Source organism: Aulonocara stuartgranti (assembly GCF_965226115.1).
Source record: "Aulonocara stuartgranti genome assembly, chromosome: 3".
NCBI lineage: Eukaryota > Metazoa > Chordata > Actinopteri > Cichliformes > Cichlidae > Aulonocara > Aulonocara stuartgranti.
The window spans coordinates 20,065,767-20,086,106 of NC_138941.1; the positions used below are offsets into that span (position 1 = coordinate 20,065,767).

Genomic DNA, 20,340 nt, shown 5'->3' on the forward strand with positions numbered 1-20,340 from the left:
AGCAGAATTTAGCAGAAATATTGTAACTTACCAGAAACATGATAACTTCTCAAAAATACAAGAATTTAGGAGAAATAGTATAAGATAACAGAAAGAATATATTTAGCCAAAAATACTTAAACATTACAGAAACACTATGATTTAGAAAAATAGTACAACACAATAGTAATAAGTTAAACAGAAAAATTGGAAAAGCAAAATGGACAGCTGAAAAAATGCTGAACATGCTGAGGGTCCCTCAAATATACTTGTTAAATGACAAAAATCTGCAAAAAAATTTATTACAGCCACACAATCACAAATATGTACACATGAGGAAACACACATGCACAGAGAGACCCACACACAAGATCCAATTCAGTCAACCAGTCTGAATATATTGAATTTAAATCTTAGAATGAGATCATCCCATTAAAAGCCTTTCTCTCTCTCTCTCTCTCTCTCTCTCTCTCTCTCTGTCACACACAGACACACACACACACACACAGACACACAGGGAGAGAGAAGTAAGTTTCTAGGTCAGCCTGGGAGCTGGTGAATTTGAATCCACCAATCAGAGAGCCTGTGCACTTTTCCCCACCAAAACAGGTGCATCTGTTTACACACGCAGCAGCACAGAGAGACACAGGATTTTTGCAGTCTATTTCTCATAGTGACGACTCCCCTCAAACAAATGACCGTAATTTCCTAACCGTAGGGGCTAGAACGGTCATTCTTACACCGTTTTGTTCAGAAGAGATGGGGGAATCTTCAAGTGTTGACAATTTAATATTAAAATATGAATTTTTAGAGATATATGACATGGATGACTTGTTGACTTAGAAGCCACGAATTCCCCAATATGCAAATTTGAATGCCTGAGACCACATATGTGATTGGCTGGCTGGGAAGCCGTGCAGGCCCTGATTTGTGGATTTGAATTCCTCAGCCCTCAGATATGATTGGCTGGCTTAGAAGCCACGAAGGCCCCAATATGCAAATTTGAATGCCTCAGGACACTTATTTGATTGGCTGGGAAACTGTGCAGGCCCTGATTTGAAAATTTGAATGTCTCAGTCCTCACAGAGGATTGGCTGCCTGGGGACCTGGCAGAAATATATAGAAATACTATTATTAAGCATAAATACTACATTTAGTAGAAATACTATGTTTTAGCACAAATACTATAAAAAGAAGAAAAACTATAATTTAGCAGAAATACTATATTAAGCACAAATCCTATAAAAAGCAGAAATACTATAATTTAGAACAAATAGTATAAAAAGCAGAAATACTATAATTTAGCAGAAATACTATGTTAGGCACAAATCCTATAAAAAGCAGAAATACTATAATTTAGCAGAAATACTATGTTAGGCACAAATCCTATAAAAAGCAGAAATACTATAATTTAGCAGAAATACTATATTAGGCATAAATCCTATGAAAAGCAGAAATAGTATGATTTAGCAGAAATACTGTATTTAGCACAAGTACCGAAAAGTACCAGAAATACTATGATTTAGCAGAATAGTAATAACTTATTGAAACACAAATGCACAGAGGGACACACAAACACAGGCTCTAATCCAGTCAACCAGTCTAACTATGTTCAATTTAAATCCTACAATGACATGCTGCCAAATAAGGGCAGGGTCCTCTCTCTCCCACTAAACACACACACACACACACACACACACGGAGAGAGGACTAAGTTTCTAGGTCAGCCTGGGAGCTGCTGAATTTGAATCCACCAATCAGAGAGGCTGTTTACGTTTTCCCGCCAAAACAGGTGCATCTTTTTACACACGCAGCACAGAGACATAGACCTGCTTCTTTCAGTTTATTTCACATAGTGAGGATTCCCCTCAAACAAATGACCATAATTTCCTAACCATAGGGGCTAGAGCGGTCATTCTTACACCGTTTTGTTCAGAAGAGATGGGGGAATCTTCAAGTGTTGACAATTTATCATTAAAATATGAATTTTTAGAGATATATGACATGGATGACTTGTTGACTTAGAAGCCACGAATTCCCCAATATGCAAATTTGAATACCTGGAGCCCACATACATGATTGGCTGGCTGGGAAGCTGTGCAGGCCCTGATTTGTGGATTTGAATTCCTCAGCCCTCAGATATGATTGGCTGGCTTAGAAGCCATGAAGGCCCCAATATGCAAATTTGAATGCCTAAGGACACATATATGATTGGCTGGGAAACCGTGCAGGCCCTGATTTGAAAATTTGAATGTCTAAGTCCTCACAGAGGATTGGCTGCCTGGGGACCTGGCAGAAATATATAGAAATACTATGATTAAGCATAAATACTACATTTAGTAGAAATACTATGTTTTAGCACAAATACTATAAAAAGCAGAAATACTATAATTTAGCAGAAATACTATATTAAGCACAAATCCTATAAAAAGCAGAAATACTATATTAGGTACAAATCCTATAAAAAGCAGAAATACTATATTAGGCACAAATCCTATAAAAAGCAGAAATACTATATTAGGCACAAATAGAATACAAAATTACAAATATGGAGGCATATTGAAACACAAATGCACAGAGGGACACACAAACACAGGCTCTAATCCAGTCAACCGGTCTAACTATATTCAATTTAAATCCTACAATGACATGCTGCCAAATAAGGGCAGGGTCCTCTCTCTCCCACTAAACACACACACACACACACACACACACACACACACAACACAGACAGACACAGAGGGAGAGAGCTGCCGAATTTAAATCCACCAATCAGAGTGGCTGTTTACGTTTTCCCGCCAAAACAGGTGCATCTTTTTACACACGCAGCACAGAGAGGCACAGGATTATTGTAGCCTATTTCTCATAGTGAGGACTCCCCTCAAACAAATGACCATAATTTCCTAACCGTAGGGGCTAGAGCGGTCATTCTTACACCGTTTTGTTCAGAAGAGATGGGGGAATCTTCCAGTGTTAACAATTTATCATTAAAATATGAATTATTAAAGATATTTGACTTCTAATGCACCATAACTGAGTAGAGCGAAGCAAAAACTGCCTTGACTTGCCCTCAAACAACGCTTTCTAACTCGAAATCTATTTGGAGTATCGATATCATTCTTTCACCGTAAGAGACAGCAGGCTTTGGTGAACAATCATGGAAATTTTCAGGTCTCTGTGGAAATCCAACAAAAAGTTATGACGAGAGAAAAAAGTGGTTCATTTCCACAGTTTGAAATCTGAAGAAATCTGAGCGAAGGACAAATTTCCTACCCTCAAACAAGTCCAACTCATTTCAGAACGGTAATAGGTGAGAAAGAAATTCTTGAATTGTGAGCGTCAGGAGTGTCTGAAGATATACGGGGACAAGCCTCATGTCTTAACTTTGCTTCGTTAAGGAGATATGACGATTCGAATATGCCTCTCATTACAGAAATCCAGCGATGATTTTGAACAAGCTCTCCATTGACTTTATATGGAGAGTTTTTCGACATTGTGTTGGTCTGAGGAGATTTGCGAAAGTTCTATGAATACCACAACAATGATAGTGACATTTTCTGAAAGCCAGCAAAAATACCTACGTTTTGATGTATAATTTGTGGAAGTTGAGTGAAAATTGAGCAAGTAGCAGGAAGTTGTTCGGACATGAAGTGAAAATTGCAAAACCTTCAGTGGCACACTGGAAGCCAAGAGCATAGCAACCATAACAACGCATGTATTTTGTGAAAAATCACAATTTTGCAACTCAAAACTTTAAGAGGCATAAAAGTAAAACAGTAAAAGATTTGAAAAAGCTGAATCATACATGAATAGCCCAATAATTTGTGAACATTTTAAAGTTTGAATGGTTGTTCTAGGCAAAAGTGTGAGGAAGTAGTTAAGTTTCAAAAACAAGCAAATTTTAGCAGAATTGCAGAAGTTTCCCATTCATTTCAATGGGACAAATTAAAGGAAAAAAGCTTAATATTTTAAAAAGTATAATAGCAAAAAATAGCAAAAGTCATAGCCGGAATAAGCAGAAATAGTAGAATAGTTTAAAATTTGAACGGTGAAAATAGCACAAAAATTGTGGAAGTAGTTCCACGGCGAAAAGTGTACGGAAGCAACTTGAAGAATAATAATAAAGAACTAGAAAAATTTGCATTTCCTGCGAAAATGCAGTGTGGATGCTTAAAGCTGAAGCTGTATGCAAAAAGTAGCTGAAAAAGCTGAAAAGTTGCAGAAATTGTAAAAACTTTGCAGAAGCAAAAGAAGTTTGCTAAAATGGAATAACTTAGCAGAACTGCAATATCTTAGAGGAAACATAATACTTGGCAGAAATACAATAGCATAGCAGAATTTAGCAGAAATATTGTAACTTACCAGAAACATGATAACTTCTCAAAAATACAAGAATTTAGGAGAAATAGTATAAGATAACAGAAAGAATATATTTAGCCAAAAATACTTAAACATTACAGAAACACTATGATTTAGAAAAATAGTACAACAGAGCAGAAATATTGTGATTTACCAGAGACACTGTGATGAACTATGAATATTGTAATTTTAAATTGAGACTATGTTTTAGCACAAATATTATAATTTGGCAGAAATACTATAATTTAGCAGAAATACTATATTAAGCACAAATCCTATAAAAAGCAGAAATGGTATGATTAAGCACAAATACTACATTTAGTAGAAATACTTTATTTTAGCACAAATCTCATAAAAAGCAGAAATACTATACTATGATTTAGTAGAAAAACTATAATTAATCAGAAATACTAAATTTAGCAGAAATACTATATTAAGCACAAATACTATGAAAAGCAGAAATAGTATGATTAAGCATAAATACTACATTTAGCAGAAATACTATATTAAGCACAAATCCTATAAAAGCAGAAATAGTATATTAAGCACAAATCTTATAAAATAGCAGAAACAGTATGATTTAGCACAATAGTAATAAGTTAAACAGAAAAATTGGAAAAGCAAAATGGACAGCTGAAAAAATGCTGAACATGCTGAGGGTCCCTCAAATATACTTGTTAAATGACAAAAATCTGTAAAAAAAATTTATTACAGCCACACAATCACAAATATGTACACATGAGGAAACACACATGCACAGAGAGACCCACACACAAGATCCAATTCAGTCAACCAGTCTAAATATATTGAATTTAAATCTTAGAATGAGATCATCCCATTAAAAGCCTTTCTCTCTCTCTCTCTCTCTCTCTCTCTCTCTCTCTGTCACACGCACACACACACACAGGGAGAGAGAAGTAAGTTTCTAGGTCAGCCTGGGAGCTGCTGAATTTGAATCCACCAATCAGAGAGGCTATGCACTTTTCCCCACCAAAACGGGTGCTTCTGTTTACACACGCAGCACAGAGAGAGACACTGGATTATTGCAGTCTATTTCTCATAGTGACGACTCCCCTCAAACAAATGACCATAATTTCCTAACCGTAGGGGCTAGAACGGTCATTCTTACACCGTTTTGTTCAGAAGTGATGGGGGAATCTTCAAGTGTTGACAATTTATCATTAAAATATGAATTTTTAGAGATATATGACATGGATGACTTGTTGACTTAGAAGCCACGAATTCCCCAATATGCAAATTTGAATGCCTGAGGCCACATATATGATTGGCTGGCTGGGAAGCTGTGCAGGCCCTGATTTGTGGATTTGAATTCCTCAGCCCTCAGATATGATTGGCTGGCTTAGAAGCCATGAAGGCCCCAATATGCAAATTTGAATGCCTCAGGACACTTATATGATTGGCTGGGAAACCGTGCAGGCCCTGATTTGAAAATTTGAATGTCTCAGTCCTCACAGAGGATTGGCTGCCTGGGGACCTGGCAGAAATATATAGAAATACTATGATTAAGCATAAATACTACATTTAGTAGAAATACTATGTTTTAGCACAAATACTATAAAAAGCAGAAATACTATAATTTAGCAGAAATACCATATTAAGCACAAATCACATAAAAAGCAGAAATACTATATTAGGTACAAATCCTATAAAAAGCAGAAATACTATATTAAGCACAAATTCTATAAAAAGCAGAAATACTATATTAAGCACAAATTCTATAAAAAGCAGAAATACTATATTAAGCACAAATTCTATAAAAAGCAGAAATACTATATTAAGCACAAATCCTATTAAAAGCAGAAATACTATATTAAGCACAAATCTTATGAAATAGCAGAAACAGTATGATTTAGCACAATAGTAATAAGTTAAACAGAAAAATTGGAAAAGCAAAATTGACAGCTGAAAAAATGCTGAACATGCTGAGGGTCCCTCAAATATACTTGTTAAATGAAAAAATCAGCAAAAAAATGCACAGGGAGAGAGAAGTAAGTTTCTAGGTCAGCCTGGGAGCTGCTGAATTTGAATCCACCAATCAGAGAGCCTGTGTACTTTTTCCCGCCAAAACAGGTGCATCTTTTTACACACGCAGCAGAGAGAGGCACAGGATTATTGCAGCCTATTTCTCATAGTGAGGACTCCCCTCAAACAAATGACCATAATTTCCTAACCGTAGGGGCTAGAGCGGTCATTCTTACACCGTTTTGTTCAGAAGAGATGGGGGAATCTTCCAGTGTTAACAATTTATCATTAAAATGTGAATTTTTAGAGATATACGACATGGATGACTTGTTGACTTAGAAGCCACGAATTCCCCCAATATGCAAATTTGAATGCCTGAGGCCACATATATGATTGGCTGCCTGGGAAGCCGTGCAGGCCCTGATTTGTGGATTTGAATTCCTCAGCCCTCAGATATGATTGGCTGGCTTAGAAGCCATGAAGGCCCCAATATGCAAATTTGAATGCCTCAGGACACTTATATGATTGGCTGGGAAACCGTGCAGGCCCTGATTTGAAAATTTGAATGTCTAAGTCCTCACAGAGGATTGGGTGCCTGGGGACCTGGCAGAAATATATAGAAATACTATGATTAAGCATAAATACTACATTTAGTAGAAATACTATGTTTTAGCACAAATACTATAAAAAGCAGAAATACTATAATTTAGCAGAAATACTATATTAAGCACAAATCCTATAAAAAGCAGAAATACTATATTAGGCACAAATCCTATAAAAAGCAGAAATAGTATGATTAAGCATAAATACTACATTTAGTAGAAATACTATGTTTTAGCACAAATAGTATAAAAAGCAGAAATATTATAATTTAGCACAAATAGTATAAAAAGCAGAAATATTATAATTTAGCACAAATAGTATAAAAAGCAGAAATATTATAATTTAGCACAAATAGTATAAAAAGCAGAAATACTACATTTAGTAGAAATACTATGTTTTAGCACAAATAGTATAAAAAGCAGAAATATTATAATTTAGCACAAATAGTATAAAAAGCAGAAATATTATAATTTAGCACAAATAGTATAAAAAGCAGAAATATTATAATTTAGCACAAATAGTATAAAAAGCAGAAATACTACATTTAGTAGAAATACTATGTTTTAGCACAAATAGTATAATAAAGCAGAAATACTATAATTTAGCAGAAATACTGTATTTAGCACAAGTACCAAAAAGTACCAGAAATACTATGATTTAGCAGAATAACTTACAAAATTACAAATATGGAGGCATATTGAAACAGAAATGCAGAGAGGGACACACAAACACAGGCTCTAATCCAGTCAATCAGTCTAACTATATTCAATTTAAATCCTACAATGACATGCTGCCAAATAAGGGCAGGGTCCTCTCTCTCCCACTAAACACACACACACACACACACACACACACACACACACACACACACACACACACAGACAGACACAGAGGGAGAGAGCTGCCGAATTTAAATCCACCAATCAGAGTGGCTGTTTACGTTTTCCCGCCAAAAAAGGTGCATCTTTTTACACACGCAGCAGAGAGAGGCACAGGATTATTGCAGTCTATTTCTCATAGTGACGACTCCCCTCAAACAAATGACCATAATTTCCTAACCGTAGGGGCTAGAACGGTCATTCTTACACCGTTTTGTTCAGAAGAGATGGGGGAATCTTCAAGTGTTGACAATTTAATATTAAAATATGAATTTTTAGAGATATATGACATGGATGACTTGTTGACTTAGAAGCCACGAATTCCCCAATATGCAAATTTGAATGCCTGAGACCACATATGTGATTGGCTGCCTGGGAAGCCGTGCAGGCCCTGATTTGTGGATTTGAATTCCTCAGCCCTCAGATATGATTGGCTGGCTTAGAAGCCACGAAGGCCCGAATATGCAAATTTGAATGCCTCAGGACACTTATTTGATTGGCTGGGAAACTGTGCAGGCCCTGATTTGAAAATTTGAATGTCTCAGTCCTCACAGAGGATTGGCTGCCTGGGGACCTGGCAGAAATATATAGAAATACTATTATTAAGCATAAATACTACATTTAGTAGAAATACTATGTTTTAGCACAAATATTATAAAAAGAAGAAAAACTATAATTTAGCAGAAATACTATATTAAGCACAAATCCTATAAAAAGCAGAAATACTATAATTTAGAACAAATAGTATAAAAAGCAGAAATACTATAATTTAGCAGAAATACTATGTTAGGCACAAATCCTATAAAAAGCAGAAATACTATAATTTAGCAGAAATACTATGTTAGGCACAAATCCTATAAAAAGCAGAAATACTATAATTTAGCAGAAATACTATATTAGGCATAAATCCTATGAAAAGCAGAAATAGTATGATTTAGCAGAAATACTGTATTTAGCACAAGTACCGAAAAGTACCAGAAATACTATGATTTAGCAGAATAGTAATAACTTATTGAAACACAAATGCACAGAGGGACACACAAACACAGGCTCTAATCCAGTCAACCAGTCTAACTATGTTCAATTTAAATCCTACAATGACATGCTGTCAAATAAGGGCAGGGTCCTCTCTCTCCCACTAAACACACACACACACACACACACACACACACACACACACACACACACACACACACACACACACACAGGGAGAGAGGACTAAGTTTCTAGGTCAGCCTGGGAGCTGCTGAATTTGAATCCACCAATCAGAGAGGCTGTTTACGTTTTCCCGCCAAAACAGGTGCATCTTTTTACACACGCAGCACAGAGACATAGACCTGCTTCTTTCAGTTTATTTCACATAGTGAGGATTCCCCTCAAACAAATGACCATAATTTCCTAACCATAGCGGCTAGAGCGGTCATTCTTACAACGTTTTGTTCAGAAGAGATGGGGGAATCTTCAAGTGTTGACAATTTATCATTAAAATATGAATTTTTAGAGATATATGACATGGATGACTTGTTGACTTAGAAGCCACGAATTCCCCAATATGCAAATTTGAATACCTGGAGCCCACATACATGATTGGCTGGCTGGGAAGCTGTGCAGGCCCTGATTTGTGGATTTGAATTCCTCAGCCCTCAGATATGATTGGCTGGCTTAGAAGCCATGAAGGCCCCAATATGCAAATTTGAATGCCTCAGGACACATATATGATTGGCTGGGAAGCCGTGCAGGCCCTGATTTGAAAATTTGAATTTCTCAGTCCTCACAGAGGATTGGCTGCCTGGGGACCTGGCAGAAATATATAGAAATACTATGATTAAGCATAAATACTACATTTAGTAGAAATACTATGTTTTAGCACAAATACTATAAAAAGCAGAAATACTATAATTTAGCAGAAATACTATATTAAGCACAAATCCTATAAAAAGCAGAAATAGGATGATTAAGCATAAACACTACATTTAGTAGAAATACTATGTTTGAGCAAAAATCCTATAAAAAGCAGAAATACTATATTAGGCACAAATCCCATAAAAAGCAGAAATAGTATGATTAAGCATAAATACTACATTTAGTAGAAATACTATGTTTTAGCACAAATAGTATAAAAAGCAGAAATATTGTAATTTAGCAGAAATACTATATTAGGCACAAATCTTATAAAATAGCAGAAATAGTATTATTTAGCACAATAGTAATAAGTTAAACAGAAAAATTGGAAAAGCAAAATGGACAGCTGAAAAAATGCTGAACATGCTGAGGGTCCCTCAAATATACTTGTTAAATGAAAAAATCAGCAAAAAAATGCACAGGGAGAGAGAAGTAAGTTTCTAGGTCAGCCTGGGAGCTGCTGAATTTGAATCCACCAATCAGAGAGCCTGTGTACTTTTTCCCGCCAAAACATGTGCCTCTTTTTACACACGCAGCACAGAGAGGCACAGGATTATTGCAGCCTATTTCTCATAGTGAGGACTCCCCTCAAACAAATGACCATAATTTCCAAACCGTAGGGGCTAGAGCGGTCATTCTTACACCGTTTTGTTCAGAAGAGATGGGGGAATCTTCCAGTGTTTACAATTTATCATTAAAATATGAATTATTAAAGATATTTGACTTGTAATGCACCATAACTGAGTAGAGCGAAGCAAAAACTGCCTTGACTTGCCCTCAAACAACGCTTTCTAACTCGAAATCTATTTGGAGTATCGATATCATTCTTTCACCGTAAGAGACAGCAGGCTTTGGTGAACAATCATGGAAATTTTCAGGTCTCTGTGGAAATCCAACAAAAAGTTATGACGAGAGAAAAAAGTGGTTCATTTCCACAGTTTGAAATCTGAAGAAATATGAGCGAAGGACAAATTTCCTACCCTCAAACAAGTCCAACTCATTTCAGAACGGTAATAGGTGAGAAAGAAATTCTTGAATTGTGAGCGTCAGGGGTGTCTGAAGATATTCGGGGACAAGCCTCATGTCTTAACTTTGCTTCGTTAAGGAGATATGACGATTCGAATATGCCTCTCATTACAGAAATCCAGCGGTGATTTTGAACAAGCTCTCCATTCACTTTATATGGAGAGTTTTCTGACCTTGTGTTAGTCTGAGGAGATTTGCAAAAATTCTATAAATCCCACAACAATGATGGTGACATTTTCTGAAAGCCAGCAAAAATACCTACGTTTTGATGTATAATTTGTGGAAGTTGAGTGAAAATTGAGCAAGTAGCAGGAAGTTGTTCGGACATGAAGTGAAAATTGCAAAACCTTCAGTGGCACACTGGAAGCCAAGAGCATAGCAACCATAACAACACATGTATTTTGTGAAAAATCACAATTTTGCAACTCAAAACTTTAAGAGGCATAAAAGTAAAACAGTAGAAGATTTGAAAAAGCTGAATCATACCTGAATAGCCCAATAATTTGTGAACATTTTAAAATTTGAATGGTTGTTCTACGTGAAAATATGAGGAAGTAGTTAAGTTTCAAAAACAAGCAAATTTTAGCAGAATTGCTGAAGTTTCCCATTCATTTCAATGGGACAAATTAAAGGAAAAAAGTGGAATATTTTAAAAAGTATAATAGTTAAAAATAGCAAAAGTCATAGCCGGCATTAGCAAAAATAGCTGAATAGTTTAAAGTTTGAACGGTGAAAATCGGCTGAAAATTGTGGAAGTAGTTCCACGGCGAAAAGTGTACGGAAGTCCTAAGAATAATAAAGAATAAAGAGAAACAGGAACTCAATAGTGTGGATGCTTAAAGCATCCACACAATAAAGAGAAACAGGAACTCAATAGTGTGGATGCTTAAAGCATCCACACAACTAGAAAAATTTGCATTTCCTGCGAAAATGCAGTGTGGATGCTTAAAGCTGAAGCTGTATGCAAAAACTAGCTGAAAAAGCTGAAAAGTTGCAGAAATTGTAAAAACTTTGCAGAAGCAAAAGAAGTTTGCTAAAATGGAATAACTTAGCAGAACTGCAATATCTTAGAGGAAACATAATACTTGGCAGAAATACAATAGCATAGCAGAATTTAGCAGAAATATTGTAACTTACCAGAAACATGATAACTTCTCAAAAATACAAGAATTTAGGAGAAATAGTATAAAATAACAGAAAGAATATATTTAGCCAAAAATACTTAAACATTACAGAAACACTATGATTTAGAAAAATAGTACAACAGAGCAGAAATATTGTGATTTACCAGAGACACTGTGATGAACTATGAATATTGTAATTTTAAATTAAGACTATGTTTTAGCAAAAATATTATAATTTGGCAGAAATACTATAATTTAGCAGAATTACTATATTAAGCACAAATCCTATAAAAAGCAGAAATGGTATGATTAAGCATAAATACTACATTTAGTAGAAATACTTTGTTTTAGCACAAATCCCATAAAAAGCAGAAATACTGTACTATGATTTAGTAGAAAAACTATAATTAATCAGAAATACTAAATTTAGCAGAAATACTATATTAAGCACAAATCCTATGAAAAGCAGAAATAGTATGATTAAGCATAAATACTACATTTAGCAGAAATACTATATTAAGCACAAATCTTATAAAAAGCAGAAATACTATATTAAGCACAAATCCTATAAAAAGCAGAAATACTATGATTAAGCATAAATACTACATTTAGTAGAAATACTATATTAAGCACAAATCTTATAAAAAGCAGAAATACTATATTAAGCACAAATCCTATAAAAGCAGAAATAGTATATTAAGCACAAATCTTATAAAATAGCAGAAATAGTATGATTTAGCACAATAGTAATAAGTTAAACAGAAAAATCGAAAAAGCAAAATGGACAGCTGAAAAAATGCTGAACATGCTAAGGTTCCCTCAAATATACTTGTTAAATGACAAAAATCTGCAAAAAAATTTATGACAGCCACACAATTATAAATATGTACACATGAGGAAACACACATGCACAGAGAGACACACACACAAAATCCAATTCAGTCAACCAGTCTAAATATATTGAATTTGAATCTTACAATGAGATCATCCCATTAAAAGGCTTTCTCTCTCTCTCTCTCTCTCTCTCTGTCACACACACACACACACACACACACACACACACACACACAAACACAAAGAGGGAGAGAGCTGCTGAATTTGAATCCACCAAAGCACAAATCTTATAAAATAGCAGAAACAGTATGATTTAGCACAATAGTAATAAGTTAAACAGAAAAATTGGAAAAGCAAAATGGACAGCTGAAAAAATGCTGAACATGCTGAGGGTCCCTCAAATATACTTGTTAAATGAAAAAAATCAGCAAAAAAATGCACAGGGAGAGAGAAGTAAGTTTCTAGGTCAGCCTGGGAGCTGCTGAATTTGAATCCACCAATCAGAGAGCCTGTGTACTTTTTCCCGCCAAAACAGGTGCATCTTTTTACACACGCAGCACAGAGAGGCACAGGATTATTGCAGTCTATTTCTCATAGTGAGGACTCCCCTCAAACAAATGACCATAATTTCCTAACTGTAGGGGCTAGAGCGGTCATTCTTACACCGTTTTGTTCAGAAGAGATGGGGGAATCTTCCAGTGTTAACAATTTATCATTAAAATGTGAATTTTTAGAGATATACGACATGGATGACTTGTTGACTTAGAAGCCACGAATTCCCCCAATATGCAAATTTGAATGCCTGAGGCCACATATATGATTGGCTGCCTGGGAAGCCGTGCAGGCCCTGATTTGTGGATTTGAATTCCTCAGCCCTCAGATATGATTGGCTGGCTTAGAAGCCATGAAGGCCCCAATATGCAAATTTGAATGCCTCAGGACACATATATGATTGGCTGGGAAACCGTGCAGGCCCTGATTTGAAAATTTGAATGTCTAAGTCCTCACAGAGGATTGGCTGCCTGGGGACCTGGCAGAAATATATAGAAATACTATGATTAAGCATAAATACTACATTTAGTAGAAATACTATGTTTTAGCACGAATACTATAAAAAGCAGAAATACTATAATTTAGCAGAAATACTATATTAAGCACAAATCCTATAATAAGCAGAAATACTATGATTAAGCATAAATACTACATTTAGTAGAAATACTATGTTTTACCACAAATAGTATAAAAAGCAGAAATATTATAATTTAGCACAAATAGTATAAAAAGCAGAAATATTATAATTTAGCACAAATAGTATAAAAAGCAGAAATACTACATTTAGTAGAAATACTATGTTTTAGCACAAATACTATAAAAAGCAGAAATACTATAATTTAGTAGAAATACTATATTAAGCACAAATCCTATAAAAAGCAGAAATACTATATTAGGCACAAATCCTATAAAAAGCAGAAATACTATATTAGGCACAAATCCTATAAAAAGCAGAAATACTATGTTAGGCACAAATCCTATAAAAAAGCAGAAATACTATATTTAGCAGAAATACTATATTAGGCACAAATCCTATGAAAAGCAGAAATCGTATGATTTAGCAGAATAGTAATAACTTACAAAATTACAAATATGGAGGCATATTGGAACACAAATGCACAGAGGGACACACAAACACAGGCTCTAATCCAGTCAACCAGTCTAACTATATTCAATTTAAATCCTACAATGACATGCTGCCAAATAAGGGCAGGGTCCTCTCTCTCCCACTAAACACACACACACACACACACACACACACACACAGAGGGAGAGAGCTGCCGAATTTAAATCCACCAATCAGAGTGGCTGTTTACGTTTTCCCGCCAAAACAGGTGCATCTTTTTACACACGCAGCACAGAGAGGCACAGGATTATTGCAGCCTATTTCTCATAGTGAGGACTCCCCTCAAACAAATGACCATAATTTCCTAACCGTAGGGGCTAGAGCGGTCATTCTTACACCGTTTTGTTCAGAAGAGATGGGGGAATCTTCCAGTGTTAACAATTTATCATTAAAATATGAATTATTAAAGATATTAGACTTCTAATGCACCATAACTGAGCAGAGCGAAGCAAAAACTGCCTTGACTTGCCCTCAAACAACGCTTTCTAACTCTAAATCTATTTGGAGTATCGATATCATTCTTTCACCGTAAGAGACAGCAGGCTTTGGTGAACAGTCATAGAAATTTTCAGGTCTCTGTGGAAATCCAACAAAAAGTTATGACGAGAGAAAAAAGTGGTTCATTTCCACAGTTTGAAATCTGAAGAAATCTGAGCAAAGGACAAATTTCCTACCCTCAAACAAGTCCAATTCATTTCAGAACGGTAATAGTTGAGAAAGAAATTCTTGAATTGTGAGCGTCAGGAGTGTCTGAAGATATACGGGGACAAGCCTCATGTCTTAACTTTGCTTCGTTAAGGAGATATGACGATTCGAATATGCCTCTCATTACAGAAATGCAGCGATGATTTTGAACAAGCTCTCCATTGACTTTATATGGAGAGTTTTCTGACCTTGTGTTAGTCTGAGGAGATTTGCAAAAATTCTATAAATCCCACAACAATGATAGTGACATTTTCTGAAAGCCAGCAAAAATACCTACGTTTTGATATATAATTTGTGGAAGTTGAGTGAAAATTGAGCAAGTAGCAAACAGTTGTTCGGACATGAAGAGAAGACTGCAAAAGCTTCAGTGTCACACTGGAAGCCAAGAGCATAGCAACCATAACAACGCATGTATTTTGTGAAAAATCAAAATTTTGCAACTCAAAACTTTAAGAGGCATAAAAGTAAAACAGTAAAACATTTGAAAAAGCTGAATCATACCAGAATAGCCCAATAATTTGTGAACATTTTAAAATTTGAATGGTTGTTCTAGGTGAAAGTATGAGGAAGTAGTTAAGTTTCAAAAACAAGCAAATTTTAGCAGAATTGCTGAAGTTTCCCATTCATTTCAATGGGACAAATTAAAGGAAAAAAGTGGAATATTTTAAAAAGTATAATAGTTAAAAATAGCAAAAGTCATAGCCGGCATTAGCAAAAATAGTTGAATAGTTTAAAATTTGAACGGTGAAAATCGGCTGAAAATTGTGGAAGTAGTTCTACGGCGAAAAGTGTACGGAAACACCCGGAATAATAATAATAAAGAATAAAGAGAAACAGGAACTCAATAGTGTGGATGCTTAAAGCATCCACACAATAATAATAATAAAGAATAAAGAGAAACAGGAACTCTATAGTGTGGATGCTTAAGCATCCACACAATAATAATAAAGATAATAAAGAATAAAGAGAAACAGGAACTCAATAGTGTGGATGCTTAAAGCATCCACACAATGATCAAATATAATTATGTTTGTTATTTGTGGATTTTAAATGTCCTTGACAGAGACAGATGATGATCATTATCCTGCACTGTGGTCTCAGGTTTGGTCGAGCTAGCACAAAGAATGGCTATGTTGAACTTCCTCCTGGGATCTACACTAAGAAGTGAGTCCAACATTAGCAGGGTCTCTTTCCTTTATTGTGTGGATGCCTTAATAGGCATCCACACTATTGAGATCCTGTTTCTCTTTCTTCTTTATTATTATTCCGGGTGTTTCCGTACACTTTTTGCCGTGGATCTACTTCCACAATTTTTGTGCTATTTTCACCGTTCAAACTCTAAACTGTTCTGCTCTTTCTGCTAATGCCGGCTATGACTTTTGGTGTTTATTACTATTATACTTTTTAAAATATTACACTTTTTTCCTTTAATTTGTCCCATTGAAATGAATGGGAAACTTCCACAATTCTGCTAAAACTTTCTTGTCTTTGAAACTTAACTACTGCCTCATACTTTCACCTAGAAACTTCATTCAAACTTTAAAATGTTCTCAAATGATTTGGCTATTCCTGTATGATTCAGCTTTTTCAGATCTTCTACCGTTTTAATCTTATCCCTCTTTGAGTTTTCAGTTGCAAAATTGTGATTTTTCAGAAAATACATGCGTTGCTATGGTTGCTATGCAATTAACTCAGAGGGGACAGTGAAACTGTTTGAATTTTCTCTTCATGTCCAAACAACTTCTTGCTACTCGCTCAATTTCCACTCAAGCCCCACAAATTATACACCAAAACGTAGGTATTTTTGCTGGCTTTCAGAAAATGTCACTATCATTGTTGTGGGACTCATAGATATTTTGCAAATCTCCTCAGAGTAACACAAAGTCAGAAAACTCTCCATATAAACTCAATGGAGAGTTTGTTCAAAATCACCGCTGGATTTCTCTAATGAGAGGCATTTTCAAATTGTCATATCTCCTTAACGAAGCAAAGTTAAGACATGAGGCTTGTCCCCGTATATGTTCAGACACTCCTGACGCTCACAATTCAAGAATTTCTTTCTCACCTATTACCGTTCTGAAATGAGTTGGACTTGTTTGAGGGTAGGAAATTTGTCCCTCGCTCAGATTTCATCAGATTTCAATCTCTGGAAATGAACCACCTTTTTCTCTCGTCATATCTTTTTGATGGATTTCCACAGAGCCCTGAAAATTTCCATGACTGTTCACCAAAGCCTGCTGTTTCTTACGGTGAAAGAATGATTTTGATGCTCCATATAGATTTAGAGTTACCAAAGGTTGTTTGAGCGCAAGTCAAGGCAGTTTTTGCTTCGCCTCTACTCAGTTACAGTGTATTACAAGTCATATATCTTTAAGAATTTATGTTTTATCTCTGAATTATGAAGACCTGAAGATTCCCCCATCTCTTCTGAATAAAACGATGCCTGAATGACCGTTCTAGCCTCTACGGTTAGGAAATTATGGCCATTTGTTCGAGGGGAATCCTGAATGTCAGAAATACACTGAAGAAAACTCACACCTCTCTCTGTGTCTGTGTGTGTAAGGGCTGACTACAGCAGGTGCAGCTAATTTAACTGACCTACATATACCAAGCCCAGACTCTCCACAGCTCCTGTTCCCTTTACTCTCTGTGTATGTGTGTCTGTGTATCAATATTTCTCCTATGTTTAGGTATTACTCCTCAATCATAGTTATTCTGCTAAAGCAAAGTACTACTACATCTAAGTACTTTTGCCAAATCATAGTATTTCTGCTAAATCATAGTATTTCTGCCAATTTAATAGTATTTTTGCAAAATCATGGTATTTGTGCAAAATCATGGTTTTGGGGCCAAATATTTCTGTTATTTTATAATATATGTGCTGAATATATTATATGTGCCAAATCATAGTATTTATCCCAAATTATAGTATTTATGCCAAATTACAGTATTTCTGCTAAAACGCAGAAATAGTACCTTTTAGCAGGAATTTCTACCAAAAGATAGTACTTCTGCTAAATCAGAGTATTTCTGCTAAACCAGAGTATTCCTGCCAAATCATAGTATTTGTACTGAAACATGGTACTTCTGCCCAATCATAGTATTTATACCCAATCATAGTATTTCTGCTAAATCATAGCATTTGTGCCAAATCATGGTATTTGTGCAAAAACATAGTATGTCTGCAAAACCATAGTATATCTCTTATGTTATAGTATTACTACCAAGGCATAGTATTTCTGCCAAATCATAGTATGTGTGCCAAATCGCAGTATTTATACCAAATCACAGTATTTGTGGTAAAACATAGTATTTCTGCCATATTGTGGTATTTGTGCAAGAACATTGAACTGTTATGTTATAGTATTACTACTAAGTCATAGTATTTCTGCATTGTTATAGTATTTGTACTAAAACGTAGTATCTCTGCCAAGTCATAGAATTACTGCAATTTCATAGTTTTTTTTAGGAAATCTGTTATGTTATAGTATTACTACTAAGTCATAGTATTTCTGCCAAATCACAGTATTTGTGCCAAAGCATCGTATTTGTATGGAGTCATAGTATTTCTTCTAAATCATAGTATTTCAATCAAATCTCAGTAGTTGTTGTTAAAACGCAGTATTATTGCCAAATCATAGTATTTGTACCCAATCATAGTATTTCTGCTAAATCATAGCATTTGTGCCAAATCATGGTATTTGTGCAAAATCATAGTATGTCTGCAAAACCATAGTATATCTTTTATGTCATAGTATTACTACTAAGGCATAGTATTTCTGCCAAATCATAGTATTTGTACTAAATCATAGTACTTGTGCCAAATCATAGTATTTGTTGAACATCATAGTATTAGAACCAAAACATAGTATTTGTCCCAAAGTATCGTATTTGTATGGAGTAATAGTATTTCTTCTAAATCATAGTATTTCAATTAAATCTCAGTAGTTGTGTTAAAATGCAGTATTATTGCCAAATCATAGTATTTGTACCCAATCATAGTATTTTTGCCAAATCGTGGTATTTGTGCCCAAATAATAATTCTGTTATGTTATAGTATTACTACTAAGTTGTAGCATATCTGTTATGTTATAGTGTATCTGCGGAATATAGTATGTGTGCCAAATCATAGTATTTATACCAAATCACAGTATTTGTGCTAAAACATAGTATTTCTGCCATATTGTGGTATTTGTGCAAGAACATTGAACTGTTATGTTATAGTATTACTACTAAGTCATAGTATTTCTGCGTTGTTATAGTATTTGTGCTAAAACGTAGTATCTCTGCCAAGTCATAGAATTACTGCAATTTAATAGTTTTTTTTAGGAAATCTGTTATGTTATAGTATTACTACTCAGTCATAGTATTTCTGCCAAATCATAGTATTCGTGTGAATTTGTATACTGTAATATCACTGTATTATGTAGTGGCTAAGTAGGGGCTGTTTACTAAGTGCATCAGTGTAAATAGGTCATCTCTTGTGTTGGAGTGCCCTCTTGTGGCGCCTTTTGGGTAGTGCCTTAGTAAACGGGAACCCTGTAAAAAGTGGCATCAGACTGATTTGTAGTGGAGGAATTTGTTACCAGTTTTCTTAATCTTTAATCTGTATGCATGTTGTAATGCATACCCTGTTCTTAATCATAGAAACCACACCATATCACCTCTCCACATCCTCCTACTGTATGCCATACCTCCCTGTACCATCCATCTGACCGCAATAAACTCCACCTGTGGTAATCTAATCCCTGGATGTCAGCCTCTCCTTCTGACCGAGGATAGTTATAGTATTTGAGCCAAATCATAGTATTTGTGCTAAAACATAGTATTTCTTCCAAATCATAGTATTTGTGCCAAAGTATAGTATTTCTTCCAAATCATAGTATAACTGCACAATAAAGGTTCTTGAGCCACATCAGTGTTTGTGCCAAATCTTAGTATTTCTTCTAAATCCTAGTAATTCTGCTCAATGATAGAATTTCTGCTATGCTTTAGTACTTTTTTCCTAGATTGTAGTACTTCTGCTAAGTCAAAGTATTTCATGTAAATCATAGTATTTCTACCAAGTCCCAATGTTTCTGCTAAATCATAAATAATGTTTTAGTACAAATTGTATGATTTGGTGGAACTTTCTGTGTTCCAGCACAAATGCTATGATTTGGCAGGAAAAAAATATTATTTAGTATAAATACTAAGTTTTAGCAGAAATGCTATGTTTAAACTTTAAAAAATTCTGCTATTTCTGCTGATGTGTGTTATGACTTTTGAC

The 20,340-nt window shown here is 35.0% G+C and overlaps 2 protein-coding genes and 1 long non-coding RNA gene across 3 annotated transcripts in view; all 3 read right to left on the reverse strand.

Moving 5' to 3' along the window:
* Nucleotides 1-16,257, reverse strand: part of LOC309701558 — a 49,456-nt gene extending 33,199 nt beyond the window's left edge. The window contains exon 1 of the long non-coding RNA XR_014275101.1: nt 16,081-16,257. This is a non-coding gene — a long non-coding RNA (uncharacterized lncRNA). The remainder of the gene's footprint in view (nt 1-16,080) is intronic.
* The window catches only part of LOC309700493 (uncharacterized protein), a 2,098,293-nt gene that overhangs the window by 1,776,557 nt on the left and 301,396 nt on the right, over nt 1-20,340 (reverse strand). The gene's annotated exons all lie outside the window — the stretch shown is intronic.
* The window catches only part of LOC309700558 (protein NLRC3-like), a 191,047-nt gene that overhangs the window by 111,656 nt on the left and 59,051 nt on the right, over nt 1-20,340 (reverse strand). The gene's annotated exons all lie outside the window — the stretch shown is intronic.